Source organism: Peromyscus eremicus, chromosome 3 (assembly GCF_949786415.1).
Source record: "Peromyscus eremicus chromosome 3, PerEre_H2_v1, whole genome shotgun sequence".
Lineage (NCBI taxonomy): Eukaryota > Metazoa > Chordata > Mammalia > Rodentia > Cricetidae > Peromyscus > Peromyscus eremicus.
In genome coordinates, this window is record NC_081418.1 from 39,337,831 (window position 1) to 39,356,459 (window position 18,629).

At 38.6% G+C, this 18,629-nt stretch overlaps 1 protein-coding gene across 2 annotated transcripts in view; it reads right to left on the bottom strand.

The window, feature by feature from the left end:
* Grm8 (glutamate metabotropic receptor 8) overlaps positions 1–18,629 on the bottom strand; it is a 771,171-nt gene that overhangs the window by 535,557 nt on the left and 216,985 nt on the right. The window lies entirely within an intron of this gene.

An 18,629-nucleotide genomic window follows, 5' to 3' on the forward strand; every position in this document is an offset into this window, starting at 1 on the left:
ACATATTGAGCCTCATTATAAGTATAATAAAAACATTTATATATTAGTCATTCATTCCAAAGCTATATTTTGAGTAGCCATGATATACTCACCATGAAGGTACTCACCATGAAGGATTTAATTAAAGGATAGAGAGGAGGCAGAGAAAGAAGAAAGCAATTATTGTTAAAAGGACACTGAACTCTGACATCACCATCAAGTTCATTATTATTTATTATTGTCCCTGAATTTTACTTACCTTCCTAGATATTATTTCATTTTCTTGCATATTGTCTTTTTAAAGAAGTCATGTATTATTCAGTCAGAGGTAATACTTAAGAGACATTTCCTTTGAGTGTCAGATTCTATGAAACTCAACAACAAATTCACTGGAAATAAAACAGGACAACCTTAAATCTACACAGCATGGTTTATGAGACTCTCCAGCCTCAGTCTTTGACATATTCTTTGGGAAATACATGATGCTATCCTAGGAGAAGAAAGACTACACATTTGGGGAAATAAAGTCACAGTGTTTGCTTGAAGTTAATGAAGTTAATGCATTTGCTATCAAATACTCAGCAGAGTGCAACTTGGCGTTTAAGAACAGATTAAATTTGTTTGAAGAAAAAATGCTAGCTTTCACAGTAATAGCAGTGGCAGTTTTCACAGGATTTAACCATCCTGCTTAGGATGTAGAACTGTGATGCTTTAATACCACATTAATTAAATGTCTTGCGTGTATAATGATCTTCCTCTTTTTCTATGTGTCTGATGCCTAATGAGGACTTCTACAGGAAAAGACAAAAGCTTTTGTATTCTAAGAATGGTTTGGTGACTCCTTAAATGCAAAAAATGAATGTCAATGTTTCCTACTTGAAGGAATTTTAATTTCTCATTTACTGAAGATGAATTTTCAGCAAGTTTTATATCACATGTACTCACACAGGACTATTTTGAAATATAAAAATCCTGAAGAAAAACTGTAAGACTCCATATCCCAAGCTGTGGGTATGGAGCAGTACTTTCCCTTAGACACGAAATGTTTTCCTATGCATTTTATGCTCATGATAAATCTTACTTGACTATAATAGCTGGCCTCTTAGTGGAGTTCACATATGGATTAACCATCTCCTTCTTCCTTAAAAATTATTCTAGAATGGATAATTGAGTTCTTAAATACAAATATCTGCCATTTAGGAGTCAACAGTTTTGCTCAACTATGTGAAAAGAAAGGCAATATTAGGTGTCAAGAAAGACTGAACCAGAAAACGGGTTCCCCGAAGGACTTAGATGTCCCTCACTCTGCAGCTAACTGACCTTCATAGTCACCAAGCCAGACTCTGAAGCCAACCCCACTTCCTGAGAAGCAGACAAAGGAGGAGTTGGATCAGAACTCAGGTCCGTCAGATACCAATCTGTGTCATTTCCATCCCGTGCCTGGGCCCGTCCGCCCTGACAGTTCTCCACTGAGCCACTGTTCTCTTTGTTCCTCTTCTACTGTCCTTTCCTCCTGTTGAGCACAGACACCAGACAAGGCGTTCCAGGTAGTATGTCAGCAGTAGAAAGCCCAGAAAATGAAGTAACTTGTAACAGGTCGGGAGGAAAACCACACAAGAATCCTAGGATTTCAGATAGCTTGCCTCCTGTGGCAATTTCATCTAATTTTACCTCCCATAAAAGTAAAAATATTATTTTTCCTTAATGTGAAAATTTTTCAATACTCCATAATTGTAGTCATTTGGGCCTTCAATTACACTTAAATAGCATTTTAGTGCCTTGGATGTTATAATGAAAACGTTTGCTTATTCTTCATGTAATGTTTTTTTCTGTAAGTTCGTTCCAAAGCTCGTATGATAGTCTTTGGTTGCTAGCTTCCTTAATTAATTTCTCATCTCATAGAATCACCAGAGTTTCCTAATAATTGGAAGTGAATAACTTAAATTATTTTTACCATAAAGCTATCTTTAATAACCCATAAGATCTGTCATTCTCTTCTATTCCATGTACTCTATTTAAGGAGAAAATAATGTAGTTATCTGGAGAATAGGTTTATAAAACCAAACCTTTCTAATCTTTCTGTTACAATTATGGAATGTTCTTTGTGGCTTGGGTGCTATATAAGTTTCCTGTCATTTAGATCTAGCACAACAAGAAGGGAAAACACTGGTCAGATTCTTCAATGACAAAGAAAGGACAAGAAACAGCTAGGTGTGAGGGAGGTTACTGTTAAGACATGAGCCAACACTGGACCTCTCAATTATAGACAATGTTTAGCAAAGAGTAAATGTCCTTGTGGTGTGTGCTGCTTTCAAATAGGGAGCCTTCACCTGCAACCCAAAGCATCCCATTACAGTTTCTGAGAACTCTGATAACTGGTAGTAATCAGTCAAGGATGGTTAGAAAGCATACGGCCAGGACAGGAAAGAAAGATGCTTCTCCTGGTGCCCATCATGGGCCTCTAAATTCACTCTTCTCTGATCAATTTTCAGCAGCTTGGCTTATTACAATGAACATAAACCAGCATCTTCTTCTCTAAGCCACAGAGCAACAAAAGGCATGGAGATGAACCTGTGACCTCGTTTTCACCTTCCCTCAATGGCCATGAGCTAACCTACAAAGGAGAAAAACTATTGCTTCTGGAACATAGGAAATGTGACTACCAGGAATGTCCTGGTTACAGGCTCCTGGGAGGCAGGGAGGTAGGGTTTCTCTGGTGTGTCTACACTCTTAGCCAATTCTCATGGTATTAATTTCCCACCATAGTTGTCAAATTGCTCACAGACACAGCCAGCTGTTCCATTCCTGAAGACACTAGTATTGACACACCATTAGAAGAAACTAGACACATTTCTTTGCTTCGAGTTTTAATTTAAAGAGTTGGAATTTTTGCTTTTACCTTTGCTTTTGTTTTGAGTAACTATGTATACAGGAACCCATGGAAGGATAAGGGACAGTGGAAGGTTAAGGAGCAGTAATAATTGAAGGAATGCCATGCACATGAAATTTAAAATCAGTTCATCTCATCATGGAATTAAGAGTCCTCTGCCCATCTCATAGGTTGTACAGAAGACTCTTGGTGACTTCAGGCCTCTGTAGAAATGTAAAGGACCATTTCCCTCAGAGTACAGTAAGGCTAATCCGACAAGGCAGCATCTGGGTTCCCACAGTGTGGTAATTGATGATGACAAGGTCAAAGATGGGAAGGCACGGTGCCTGGGGATACTGGGAAGAAAGAGCAGCAGAGTCTACTAACTCCAGAGACAGCCCAATTACTCCCATCTGTCCCCCCAACTCCCTCTCAATTTAAGACTTTTTTCTTTTTAACTATTATTGTTACATTCATACATACACACAATCTACAGTGTCCACTTAATGTTGCTCATATGTACATATGTTTAGTGATGACCACTTCAGATTGGATAAACCAATAAAAGGTCTCATCCTTGGAAAAAACTGATTCTCCACTTCTAAAACATCACATTCAAATTTTTCATTAAAATTCTAAAATAAGTGGTAAATTAACTACAGCCCTTTACATTTATTTTGTCGCTTGCCTTTAAATGGAACAGTTCTAAATCATTTAGGATGCTTTCTTTCTGCCACTTTGAGCATTAGTTTCATCATTTGTCTAGCTTCATGAATGAAAGTCACTCAACTTGAAGCCATAAAACCATGTATTTCATTCACACCTAACATGAGAGAAGAGCACACCACACACACACACACACACACACACACACACACACACACACACACACACACACGGGGAAGGGGGGGCAGGAATCTTTTCACCTTCCAATGACAGTATTAGTAGTAGGTTACATGATCATCATGAGACCAATCCCTGAGTCAGAATGACTGGAAAGCAATGGACAGAGCTGGAATATTTAGGAAATTTAGGCACAGGTAGATAGAACAATGGTCAGGATGGATACTCTGCAAGTAGCCTACCATAGTTTTAAAATCATTGCTCTATTCACCTGTTGAACTTAATAAACCTTAAGGTACAGGACACTAAACAGTATGCTTAATATAAATTTTATTGCTTACAATTCTTCTCACTGATATATCACATTAAAACATAAAGTTGGGTGTGAGCTATTTTTGCTTTTGAATAGTGTCTGTGCCTATGCACATGTATATGTATTGTGTATATGTGTATTGTGTGTCTGTGCATGTTTATGTGTGTTCTAGAACACATAGAAAATGTACGTATGTGCATAAAGAGGACAAAGGATGACTTTGGAGGTCTTAAGGTCTTTTTTTTCTTTGTTAAGATTATACATCATTTTCCCCTTCCCTTTCCTTCTTCCAAACACTCCCACATACCTCTCCTTGTTCTCTTTCAAACTCATGGACTCTGTGTTTCATCATTTGTTACACGCACAGGTGTGTGTGTGTGTGTGTGTGTGTGTGTGTGTGTGTGTGTTCCTACATATAACCTGCTCATTCTGTATATTGTCATTTTTATATATGTTTTCAGGGATGACCATTTTGTATTACATAACCAATCCGTGTGCTCTTCCCTGGGGAAGACTATCCTGTTCCCAACATTCCTTGGTCCTACAGTTGTTTGTGTAATAGTGAGGTCTCCTGATCTTTCCTTCGTTCACTTTGGCATGTCTGTTGTTGTTGTCCTTGCTCAGCTCACGTTTAGGCAGTCATGTTGGCGGTAATTTAACTGTGTAGCTTCTAGCATTATTTGAATCTACTGTCTCACAGTGAAGTCCCAGGTAGTCTGTTCCTTTTTAAAGATAGGGTCTGTACTTTGCCTTGAGCTTCCTGACTCAGTTAGGCTTGCTGTTCAACCTGCCCTAGGGATCAGTCTGTTTCTGCCTTCCCAGTGTAAGATTACAAGTGTGTTCCACCACACCTGGCATTTTTATGTGGGTTTGGGGGATTGAGCTCAGATTCTTATGTTAATGCAGCAAACACAATATGGACTGAGCTACCTCCCTAGCCCAGTGTTGAATTTTTTTAACATCCCTAGAAATCAAAGTAGAAGATAAAGTTTCTACAAACAGGATGCAAGCTCCGTATCAGCTGCTATTATATTTATATTCTTGGCAGAGATGATTTTCTTCTCAGTAGAGTGACATATATCAAGGGAAAGAATACTGCTTAGACATACACAAAAGAACCAACCCAACCAGCTGAAAGGGAAGATGCTGTCAGTTTAAAGGCTGAATAATAACAACCAATGGAGATGACTTGAGTTGGCTTGCCTCTCCTGAACTGAGCTACACCCATCTGTTCCGAGACATCCATGATGGTGAGATTAGAAAGAAATGATGAAACTGTGCTTCTTCTTGTATCTTTTATGCCTTTCCCTCACCATTCTGCCACATGACTAAGCACAGTTATCTTAACTGCCCTAGTTCTCAACTCTCCACTTTTTTCTCATGACAGTAACTTTTATTATTAGGATGGATGAAAACCCAAACAATATTTATTTTACCTTATTGGAAAATATGAACATGTCCAGGGGAGAGAAACTGTGGACATAATAAATGAAAGAGAGGAGGACTGGCTCTTGGATCTCTGCTATTCTTTCCAGGGCATCAGGACTCCCACGGGGTCACAATGTGGCAGAAACCTAAGCATATGGCTCTAATTTCTATATTCCAACACTAGCTATGCTTTAGAAAAAATGTAAATTTAAAAGTAAACAAATATTTTGTGGACACCTTATAAAACGCTTACCTGGAATGTGCGTGTGTGTGCAAAGAAAATATCCAAAATCAGGGCAATTATGTGACCATGTTTTAAACACCAATTATGTTATCTCAGCTCTATGCTCTATATTTCTATTTTCCCAAAACTTTATCCCAAAAGAACATGATGGTGACAACAATGAATTTCAGCATGACATTCAGCAAACTGAAAATGAACTGTTATAAACCGTTGGTTTCTCTCAATCTAAACAGGAAGGTACTGAAGAAATGTACCTTCTCTATAGAATAAGACAGAAATGTGAAAAATGATCCTAATACTATATGGACATGTATCTAAAGCCATGTAAATGTTACCCATTCATACAATGCTGATAAAGACTTCATGTTAAAATGTGACTTTGTTTGTACAGAGATTTTTTTCCAAACATGACCTTCTCCGCAACAACTTGTCAGTTTTTTTTTTTTAAACTACAATTGCTAAACAGTTTGTTGAAAATGTTCACCTTTCAGTCAGTCAATCTGCATCAGGGATATTTTCCTAGTCATTATCCAACCAATGTATTTATGATTCACCATTTTTCTGCAAAGAAAAATATACATCTTGATTAATGAGATAATCTGAGAAGCTATTGTGCCAACTTTTCTAAATTTCATTCCTATTAATTTCAATAAGTCTCTACTAATTTCTGTATTACGGAGTTGACTGAGTGGGAACATCTAATCTGTCTTTACAAAGCCCACTGTTACTACAGCTGTACTTCTGTAGTTTTTAATAGAATTTTGTAATCTTTTCATCAATTGTGCAATTATCAACAGTATGATTACTGTCATTTAAAATGTACAACTAACTTTAAGTAGCCAAACACTAATAAATTTCACAGCAGAGTAATCCCACATTATCTGAATTAATTGTTGCACAAGTCATAAGCAACAGAATACGGTGTTAAAGTTAATTTTCCAGAGTGGTGAACCAGAGAAGCCTCTGCCCCATGCTTGATGGAGAACCTCGGTGAGTTGACTAATGCCCCTTGACCTTGCCATCTCCCATGTACCAGCATCCGCAACCCACACAGAATGACAGCAGTCACAAAGGAGAACAGATAGAGCTATTCGCTAAGTTCAAGAAACAGCAGCTAATGATATAAATACATGATGCCACAAATAACATCAAGTGTAAAGTGCAAGTAACTGAAAGGTGTCATTATTTTCAATGACTAGAAAATTGAGATGGGGATCTGATGAGTGTCATTTGGAACTTGTTGCATGTGGGGTGATAGAAAGGCATCCCAGTAAAAAAGCTGCAGGCAGTTAGACATGTGATACTGAAATCCAAGGAAGAGAGCTGGTACAAATGTGTTAACATTTACTGTGAACAAAGACAATACCTGCTTGAAATGAAGACAAAGAATACCGAGAGGCAAGGACAGAGAAAATGAACACAGATGAGTAGATGAATATGAGTGACAGCACTTAAATAATGCTTAATGTGAAAAGGAAGATGACAAAAGGAAATTTATAAAAAGGGAAGTGAGCAGATGATAGAACCAACAAAATATACTCATTCATTATTAACTCATTCAACAAATGTCCTGGCTTCTTTCCTCTTCCTGTGATAAAAGCAACTCAAAGGAGAATGGACTTATTTTGGCTTATAGTAACCGAGTGGTTATGGTCCATCAAAGCAAGTAAAGCATGATGGCAGGGACATGAGACCAGCCTATGCCATTGCATCAACAACCCAGAAGCACAGAGAGAAATGGAAGTGGGACCAGGCTACAAACCTCAACGCAGATCCCCAGTGACATACTTCTTGTTGTAGACTTTATTCAATGACGTGCTTCCTCTAGCAGATGGCAGTTAATGGCATACTACCTCTAGCAGATTCCACCCAATGATACACTTCCCCCAGAAGACAATCTCCTAAAAGTCTGGGAGCAGCTGGGAAGAGTGGAGGGAGGAAAAACTGTGGTTGGGATGTAATGAATGAGAGAAGAGTCTATTTTCAGTTTTTAAAAAAAGAGGCCACTGGCAGCCTAGAAGAGGCCTCCTTCTCTTCAAGCTATTTTCATGCTAGCTCAACAGCAAGAGTAAACAGTCCAGTGTTAGGTTTAGGATCAGGATGAACAAAGTTAACTCTACCCAACACCTACTCCTCTTTGATACTAACTCTTTATTGAGGGTGGAGCAGTGAAGAGCTTAGCTCACTAAGTCATTTTGGCAGCCTGCTCAGAGTCACTTCTTGACAAGTCTTGTTAATAAGACATGGAGGAGTCTATGAGGATTTTCCCAACACCTTTGCTTCCAGAGAGCAGCACAGCTCCTTCCTGTTTGACATCTTGTTTTCTTTCCCTGTCTGAAAGTCACAGCAAGGCTGAATGTGGAGCAGTCATCTTGTTGTGCAAGGCAACCACAGAAATAAGAGACACCAATTAGAAAAAGACACACCTGGAACAAAGAAGACAACTGGATAGCATCCCAGAGTTACTGCGCTCCACCTGTGCTTCCTATCTGTGGGTTTTCTGTTACAAGACAAAGCACACACTTCCACCTGGGTAGTTAGTGTAGACGTGTACGTTACTTATAGACAAAAATAATCCCTCATTGACACAAGATTATGGTGAGATGGCAGGAGGGGTTGTTATTGTTGTGATCAAATAGTGATGATACGGTAGAGGTATGGGCAGAAAACTATTTCAGGGTCTATTTTGAAACACTGACACTGTCATCACTATACAAACATGGAATAATCAAGCTATACATAAAATATGTTTATGAAAGTATCTTACAAATATGAGTGTCATCCCTTGGAAGCTCTTTAGCTTTTAAACTACAGAAAATTGGTGAAACATCTAGCTGTCACATCTCAATATTTTCTTAGAAAAAGAGAGGCTTTCTCCATTATTCCACATCAGTCCATACCAGCTTAGACAGTGATAAAAGTATTCTTCTGAGAGCTGAGCTATGTGCTACAGTAGCTGACTGGACATTTAAATAGTGTTATTCATCATAAGTACCATGCAAAGAATGTCTTGGAGTCTCTGCCTCCAAAAATGTATGTCAATTTGGCAGGAGACCAGTACCTTTTTAGTTACTAAGGCATAAATAGATTTCTAACATTCTTCTTTTTCTAATTATACACATTGATCTGTCATGTCATTGCCATTTTACAGGGTATGTAAAATTGACTCTGGCCAGCTTAGACAAGCATTGTAAACACAGAGAATCATTACCTTGGGAATTGTAGAACTCTGTCTACTAGAACATGCATTTCCATATAAGTTATGTCTAGCAGGTGGAGCTTTGCAGCCCTCAAACCTGAGAATTTGAGTTCTCTATCTTATGCTAATTGGGTTACCAGAAATAAGCTACCCAGTCTGTCTGAGCTTTGGTGTTGAATACCTGCATTTTGTGAGTATTAAATCAGAGCTTCTATAAACAAATAGAGTGAGCATAAAGTCATGTCTACACCACTATAGTAAGCGCTCTGCAAACAATATCTTCTTTCTCATTTGCCCTTTCTCTACACTGAACTCTATTTGAGGAATTTTCATTAAAGGAAGCAGAAGTAAAAGCTAGTAAAATCTGTTTCTACAGAACACATCCCAATATAATTAAGGGCAACATAAAAAGAGGTTCTACTTAAATTTTGAAACAAGGATTATAACCTTACAGAATCTAAGGGAAAGGTGGTAAAAAGCAATTGCTCCCATTTTTAAAGAGTAATGTGGGCCCTAAAATGAATGTTTTAAGGATTGTTTCCATTTGCAAAAGGCGAAAGCATTACATAGTCACAGTGCTGCACCAGAAGAGAACCTTGAGAAATTGTTCTCGGTATTGTAAGCATGGAGTGCTTGCTATGCCAGGACCAGTACTGAGCAGAGAAGTGTTAAGGATAGAGCCACAGTTTGATGAATTGTGGTGTCTTACCTTCCTGTGACTCTTACATTCACAGAGATCATCTGACCCTCGTCTTGAAACAACACAAACCAAACATCTTCTCAAGACCATAAAACAGTCCCTCGCTAAGCCTCGACTCCTGATGCATTGTCTCTGTCTCACTTCTTTTAGAGCAGGCTGTCGGGCAATAGATAGTAAGAGCAATACATATATAAGTAGGACCCTAGTGATAAAGTGTTGTAATATTTATGGACATATAGACTCTCTATTTTTCCTGAAGGAACTATGAATGGGAACATTTTCTTGGCCAGTTTTTAAAATGTCAGTTCATTTGTCTGTTGATACAAATGTGTTGCCTTGTTGATTCCCTCCTAGGAAAGTGGCAGAGGATAGAGAATCCTCATTATCGACCCTTGTAATTATTCAGACAACGTTTCATTTTATTTTATGTGAGAGTAGCCAAATTTGTATTACTCCTCTGTTGCCCTAATCATCATCATAAATCAGGAAACAAGAATTTCAATGTACAATTACCATTCAGAATAGACACAGGAAGGAAATTAAAGCGCTCTTTCTAAGTAGAAGAAAGGATGATTCAACTGAGCTTCCTAGGGGAATGTGTGCTATGCTGAAGTGTACATTACTGAAACAGAGATAAGCGATCGTGTCATGTACAATTGCCAACACTTTCTAGTCTTTGACTTCAGGTCTTAATGCTTACAAGGAATAACATCTCCACATTTTTCAAAATGCTGCTATAGGAAAAGCCACTTACACTCACTCACATTTGCACATACTGCAAATGCAGCAATTATTATTTAAAGAGAAAGACTAAGATGGAGAAAGAGAAGAAACACGAAGTCTTGGCTTCCACACCATTGGGCTCTGTGCACATCTGTGTGCACAGATGCATGCATGCATGAACTTATGGCTTCTTGAAGAAATACTGGTCCAAAAGCTGCAGAAGTCGAATATTTTAAAGAAATAAAAGTTTGAGTTAGGCATGGTAGTACATATCTGTAACCTCAGCACTCAGAGACTGAAGCACAGTTTGGGGATATATATATATTGCCTGGGCTATATTACATATCAAGACCTTGTCTGAGAAAGCAAATTGAAGGAAGTGTGGAGGGGGAAAGGAGGAATGGAAGGAAGGAGGGAGGAATGAAGGAAGGAAAAAGGAAGGAAGAAAGGAAGGAAGGAAGGAAAAAGGAAGGAAAAAGGAAGGAAGAAAGGAAGGAAGGAAGGAAGAAGACCACAAAGAAACATAAGCTCAAGCCTAAATTTCTAAATTATTTTTCTCTCCTTGGTAGTTACTCCTCTTAATAACAAATGCTGCAGCTGTTACTGACTTATAGCAAGTTAACTATGTGTTATGGGTCAACATCTCTAAGTAGGGGAGCCAAGCAACTGTATGAGATACAAAAGAGAAGGTGGGCCTGCTCCACAGTCTGCACTGTTCAATTGTCAAATCTTCTAAGCCTATGCAGTCACACTGAACACCCCGGGGTAGACTTCCCTTAGTGAAAGACAACATATGTCTATGGTGTCATCAGAAAATCTACTTCTTGTCATAGTATTTAAAGCTAGGAACTCAATTATTGACACACACACACAAAAAGCATTTTTAGTAAAAACAATCAGTCAATAATTGAGAACGCCAAGATACTACATTTGTTAGACTAAAATTCATTATGTTTTAAGGCAGTAAGTGCATTATAAGATTAGAATTTGTTGTAAAATGCAGTAAAATTTTCTGAGTAATTTTTATGCCAGGCTTTTGGAAGATTTTATTATTGTTTTCTTCTATTCCAACTTTAGAGTTGAGCTGAATGCTGACAAAACAATATGCATCAAACTCAAGTCCTGTGTCTTAGGCAATTGATATTTGGCAGTGGTGCTAAAATTGCACTTATCATTTTGAACTGTCAGCCTAGGAATGAACCAGCCCACAGACCACACATGATATCAGCTCATGACGAAGTGGTGTTTGGACTTCCTGGGAATAACACCACTTGCTCTGCTCCCCTGAATTGATCATGTTTCCTTACTTCCTTGATTTTTTCAATCTAAATGATATTATAGTAGCAAATGTCATTGTCTGGCAACTATCTAAATTCTAACCTATCTTGTAAACAGTTGTTTTTTACTGTGGTCTATAAGGATGGCTTGGGTGCTTAGAGATTTGTTCAAAATTTAATTCACTTAAACATTTAAAAAAAGCATTTTTTTGAAGAGAGAGAGTTTCTGCCATAAATAGAAAATTTATCAGGGAAAAAATACTCTGTCAACTCTGTCCAACCCAAAGCACTGAATAATTGTGGGCAAAAAGTAGAAAGAGTGGAGCACGCCTTTAATTCCAACACTCGGGAGGCAGAGTCAGGCGGATCTCTGTGAGTTGAAGTCCAGCCTGGTCTACAGAGTGAGATCCAGGACAGGCACCAAAACTACACAGAAACCCTGTCTCAAAAAACCAAAAAATAAAAAAATAAATAAATAAAAAGCAGAGTTTCCCAATCACTGCTAGAATTTTCTTTCCCAATCTTTCCCTAGAAAGAAGCCTGTGCACAAGGAAAAAAGGTAACAGTGAATGAAAGAGCTTTGTACAAAGCAATGAAATCCCACTGAAAGAGCTTTGTACAAAGCAATGAAATCTCACTGATTTTAGTGTAAGAATCATACATCTTTCTACACATTTTATTTCACCAATGACCTAAATTTTGTAGTTTTCTCAACACTGAAAATAATGTAATAGAGTGACCTAAATTCAAAGCTGAATCCTCCCCCCTCAAATTTCTCAACCCTGAAGGTGAGTATGGGGACACATGTCTGAGATTCCAGCACCTGAGATGCAGGATGGGGAGTTTAATGTCATCCTTGTTACATAGTGAGTTCAAGACCAGATGGAGCTACATGCAACTTGATCCCCAAGTGAATAAATAAAATAAAATGGATAATAGTATCTATGTTAGAATATTTTAAATGCTTATAAAATGCCCAATATTATGATGATGTAGCATATTATGTATTAAAATATCATCCAGCTCTCTACAAGCCCACTCATGCCTCATGTTCTTGCATGTACCATAATGTGTGAAATCACTGCACATCTCCACTCCTCTAATACTCAGAAATGGTACTGTTTCTCTCATGTTTTCATCAGTGCTTTAACTTTCCAAGCTACTTTCTATGTAACAGGCTTTCTCTGTTGTTATCATGGGTGTTTTCCTTTTGTTGTTGTTGTTGTTGTTGTTGTTGTTGTTTGGGGGGTTGTTTTGTTTTGTTTTGTTCTGTTTTTTTGAGATAGGGTTTCTCAGTGTAACAGTCCTAGCTGCTCTGGAACTCACTCTGTAGACCAAGCTGGCCTCAAATTCACTGAGATCCACCTGCCTCTGCCCCACAAGTGCTGGGATTAAAGGCGTGTGCCACCACTGCCTGGATAGAGAGACAGCTCAGTGATTAAAAGCACAGGCTGCTCTTGCAGAGGACCCAGGCTCAATTCCCAGCATCAGTATGGCAGCTCACAACCATCTGTAACTCCAGTCACAGGGAATCAGACAGTTTCTGGCCTCCATGGGCACTGCACACATGTGATGCACAGACATACACATAGCAAGATATTCATGCACATACAAGTTTTCCTTTAATTTAAAATGATATTTAAGTGTTTATAAAATTTAGATAAGTCATACTTCATACATAGTTTATGATTGTAGCAAAACATATTTGGAAGTTTTCATGATCACATGGTGCCAACAACTTTCATGCTGATCACAGAATCACACAGCATTGTGCGGAATGGACAAACACTTGGGAAATCCTCCACCAATACAGGAAAAAAAAAAAATCTGATTACTCTCCAAATCTGGACACTCAGATTTGAAGAAGACTTTCTCTTTCCAAATATTCATAACAACTAGTCATATTCAGAAACCTAAAAATCACATTTATTTCTCCTTTAAGGTTTGAACTATTAATTTTACATTTCAAAGGAATGTAGCTTAGAAGCATGAGGCTTTGATCATTTCATCAAGCAAAAACTGTAAAATTGAATTCATGGAGACAGACTAAAAAAAATCTCTTCAGCTGACAAAAAAATCCAATTTTAAATCCATGGTCACCCTTCCTTCAGTGTTTACACTGTTCCGCAGAAGCCTGTTTGCTCGTTAGAGGGAGACGCTCCACAAATGGAGGGTTTCAATATGGTTTTTCTGTGTTACATAAAATTTCAGAATATTAAAAACCATGACAAATTAAGGGCATTTCACAAAATTATTTAGTAATTTACAAGGGACATATCCCTGACAATGACTGTGATTTCAAAGTATCTCTGCATCTAGAGAACACTTCATGTACTCATTTTTGATATTAAAGTCTTTTCGCCAAAGCTAGTACTGTAAATAAAGTCATTTTTTTAAAGAAGAAATTTAGTCGAATATGGAATTGGTTTTAAATCACTGCACTGCTAATCATTTGCTTGACTAAATTGATGGCTTGTCAAGTCTTGTATTTGGCTATTAACAGCTGCCACCTCTTCTCCAGCATTACTGGGGCATGTTCTGGTGAGGATTAAATAAGGTAAGACTCATTTGCATGCCTGGCCCAGCGCATGGCAGTTCATCAGCACCCAATCCATGGCAGCTGCTAATATCTTAACAGCAGTTCTCTTACAGCTGAGGAGTAAAGAGAGTGACTTGACAAGAACCCACCATCAGAGATATCCCTCTTTTTTTGTTTTGTTTTTTACTGCTTCTCTGTGTTCACCATTAATGATGATAAGCAGCAACTGATACTTCAGCATATCATTAAGAAAATGGAGCTGCTTGGTACTTAACTTCTTCCTTCCTTCCACTCTTGCTTTTATTGTTTCCACTCAAAGTCATCCTTCCCATACACAGAGGAGACTCTACATCCATCTTATGGAACCCTTCTAAGACTTAACTTCACACAGAGCATAAAATCCAGCCTCCGCCTTGGTTCTACAAGGACTCCCATAAACTACTCCCTCACTTCATCCCTGACCACCTCTCTTCTTTAGCCATCCTGGTAGTTTTTATGTTTCTAATCTTGACCACAGTTTTCCCACTCAGAGATTTTGCAACTGCTGCTACCATTGCCTAGCAAGCTCACTGCTCATGTCTATATAGTTGGGTGCTCCTTTCATATAGATTTTACTCAAAGGCTATACTTACTCTTCCTGGTAACTCTGTGCTTCCCTACCAAGAAAAACACTTCCTCTTCTCATCCCAGGATCACCCTCACCATTCTCTCCCATTCACTCTATCTTATTTTCCACATTTCTTCTTATGCTTTCTTTTACTTGCTTATTTGCTTATGTAATTGATTTATGGAGAAATCTGTGTTTGGTGGGACATAAACATTAAACCACTGTCCTTGGTACTACCAAGGCAATCCTTTCTTGCAAGAAAATACGTCTCTTCGCGAAATCCCATAGCTTTTGTCTTCATAAAAGCAGCTGCAATTTGGCATCTAAGACTTGACCCTACTCATTGTCAAAACATCTGTCTCATGGTTGCTTCAAAGCTGTTCTGTAGCCTTTCCCCAAGCACAGCTAACCCATGTTCTATGACAGTTCCCATTTGTTATCTCTTTAAATGTCTTCAGTCTTTTCCCTGTAGACACTTGACCTCCAGGGAAGGTCAACTCACCCACCACACCCAAGAGAAGAGCTACATCAAGGAAAAGATTCTGCTTTTTCTATTTTATTTTACTATTAAGATTCAGTTTTTCCAATTCTCACCAAAGTGTGTAATTTTTTTGCACTAGTATGTATTAGTTTAGAGATCCAAAACTATCTTGTTTTCAGTCCGTTAAAATTTGCTCCTTCATCTGAACAAACACACACTGAGTTACAACAGGTACATATGCAAACATTTCCTGGAGTCTCCAATATCTTCAATATTTAGTCCTTTTATTTTTCTTGCAAGCTCTGTACAATTCTTGGGCAGTCGATATCCTATCCAAAGATAGACCACAAGAGAGTTGGCCAAAAGGAACCTCTATTATCTGTATTTAGCAAAATCTTTATCGGTCTTCAGAATAGAGGAGCTAGGCCTGTTCTCCATAGAAATGGCTTGAGCTGCTTTAATTAACAATTAAAATCGTATCAACTCTAGGTGACTCTAAGAGATAGAGATCCTCCTTGTCAGATAACATATCATCTTAATAGAATTTATTTTTAAGAGAAGATTTAGGTTCAAAGAAAACTGAGTGGAAAGTACAGAGAGTTCTTCCAGAGCCCTGCCCACCCCCTCTTACACCTACAGGCTCCCCCACCATCACCCCTAAGGAGACTCTTACTATGTGCCTGACAACAAAAGGTTTCCAGCTTTTCTTTTTGTGTGACAAAGGCCATATCATACCTTTATTTTTTTATTCAGATGTCTTTTTTTTAGGGTTTTTGACATTTATTAGGAGACAAAAAGTCACTTTTTAATCATATAAACTAAAATCCCTTTGAGTATCTAAAGTAACCCCTTTTTCATTTAAAAAATATATTTTCTTTCCTTTTACATACCAACCCCTATTCTGCCTTCCTCCGTTTCTCTTGCTTCCCCCCATGTACCCCCCTTTCCCCCACATCCCCTCCTCATAGAGGGTAAGGCCTCCCTTGGGTAGTCAACACAGGCTGGCATACCAAGTTGGGGCCAGACCTAGCCCCTCCTCCTTGCATCAAGGCTGAGTAAGGCATCACACCATAGGGAATGGGCTCTAAAAAGCCAGTCTGTTTACCTGGAATAAATCAGAGACAGCTAGATGAACGAAAATGAAAAGCTGGAAGCCAGTTGTGGTGGCTTCCAGCTTTTCATTCTTGTTCATCTAGCTGGCTCTGATCAGGCAATTTGTGGAGGTGAAGAGTGGATTTACAGAGGACAGCACCCTGTCTTTTACCCTTTCACAAGAACAGTCATGATTCTTATGTCTTTCCCAAGAGGAACATTTCAAAGCTTGTCCAAGCTCCTGTACCCTACCTTCTTTCCAAATGGCTGCAACTGGGGCCAGGCTAAAAACAGAGAATCTCTTGCACACTTCTGAAAACTAAAATGTATCTGAATGTGGTGAAATCCCCACTTGTTCTTCATGGCCACACCATTGTACCACATGCTCTTGCCCTAGGCTCTGGTCTGCAGTCTCCAAGACATAATTTAATATATAATTCCCTTATGTTTAAAGAGCCCAAGTCAGATAGCAAAATTGTGTTCTATTGGAGAGGATCAGAGGATGAGAAAGTGCAGCAAATCTTTGTGGTTTTTTTTTTTTTGTTTTTCTCTCTCTATTTATTTACTTTCTTTTATTATAGACTTTTTCTTTCATAGAATAGATCCTGATTGTAGTTCCCCTCCTTCCATTTCCTCCTCACTTCCTCTCCCATCTGAATCGACTCACTTTCTGTCTTTCATTAGAAAACAGATTTCTAAGAGTAATAAAATTATATTATATAATATCATATGATAAAACAAAAACACATCCGAATAGAGCAAAACAAACAGAAGGAAGAGCCCCTCAAAGTCACAAGAATCAGATATAGACTCAGAGACACACTTGTTTGCTCACTCAGGAATCCCATAAAAAACAAAACTGGAAGCCGTAATCTCACAAAGAACAAGAACCCACAGGGAAACAAATTTTGAAGTAAAAAACAAAAAAGATTTTAAAAAAGGAAAGAAAAAGCCTTGACATGACGTTGGAAGACAAGGAACCTCCAAAGATGCGGTTCAGTTTGCTTCTATTGGCCATCTTCGGGGGCACACAGCCTGCCTTTAAGAATAACTCGTTTCCTCAGTAAGACTCCCTTGAAGGAAACTAAATTTTCATTTGCAGAGGGTTACCAATTGGAGGTAGCTTCTAAGTTAGGGATAGGGGAATGTGTCTACTTCTCCTTTCAGCTCTCGGACCCTATCTAGTGCTGATCTATGCAGGCCCTGTGAATGCTGCCTCAGTCTCTCTGAGTTCATAGGTGTGCCAATCCTGATGTTTAGAACAACTTATTTCTTACCGTCCTCCATCCCCTTTGACTCTTTCTGCCTCCTCTTCTGCAGGGGTACATGAGCCCTACGTGGATGGATTTGATAGAGGCATTCCTTTTAGGATTGAGTGTTTCAGCATCTCTCATTCTCTGCCTATTGTCTGTCTGTAGATCCTACATATTGTTTGTCTGTGGATCTCTCTATTGGTTCCCATCTGCTGTAGGAAGAAGCTTCTCTGATGGCAGAGCAAGGCACTGATCTATGGGTATAACTGAATGTCACTAGGAGTACAGGAAATCCTTTTTATTATTTTTTTCATTTTACATACCAACCACAGTTCCCTTCCATCCCCTCTTCCTACTCCCCCCGACCTCCTCCCCACCCCACCCCTCATCTTATTGCTAGCCTCTAAGACCACACTTAAGAGTTTCTCCCATTCTATTCCTTCATCAACATCAAAATAGTCCTAACAACTCTGCCAGGGAATGCTATGACACTACACCATTCTGCAATGCTCCAAAACTGATAGTTAGAACTCTATTTTCTTAGCTTCAAGCAGAAGAAATGACTACACCCATTTCATTCATGAGAAGGTATAGAAATAGTGAAGCGCTAAGTATATTCCCTCAAAAGCTGACTGTTCCTGCCTCTTATGATCACTAGTAAGGATATGTTTAGTGGTGGTATGACAGTTTCTTAACCAGTGTTTCCACGTAAGTGCTGAAAGAGAGATAGTCCAGGGGCCAGTAGCACTCTAAGTTAAAAAGAGATGAACTTAGGTCCTGTGTTGTTCTTCCTTGAACTAAATCCTCAGTTCCCAGATACAAAGAGAAATAACATCTCCATGTATTGGATTGCACTCTCTGATCATGTCCCTTGCATAATCTCCATCATCATCTTCTATCCTTAGCACTTAAAACAGTGCTGTACACTAAAAGACTGCTAAGTGAACACTGTTTGCATGTCTCTAAAGTATAGATTCAAGTACATCATACTATGCTGAATGGCCCTAGTGGTACAAAATCAAAAGAATCATAGCATTATGTAGCTAAAATATGCATCCACTCTAGGCAGTTTCTGTCCAATA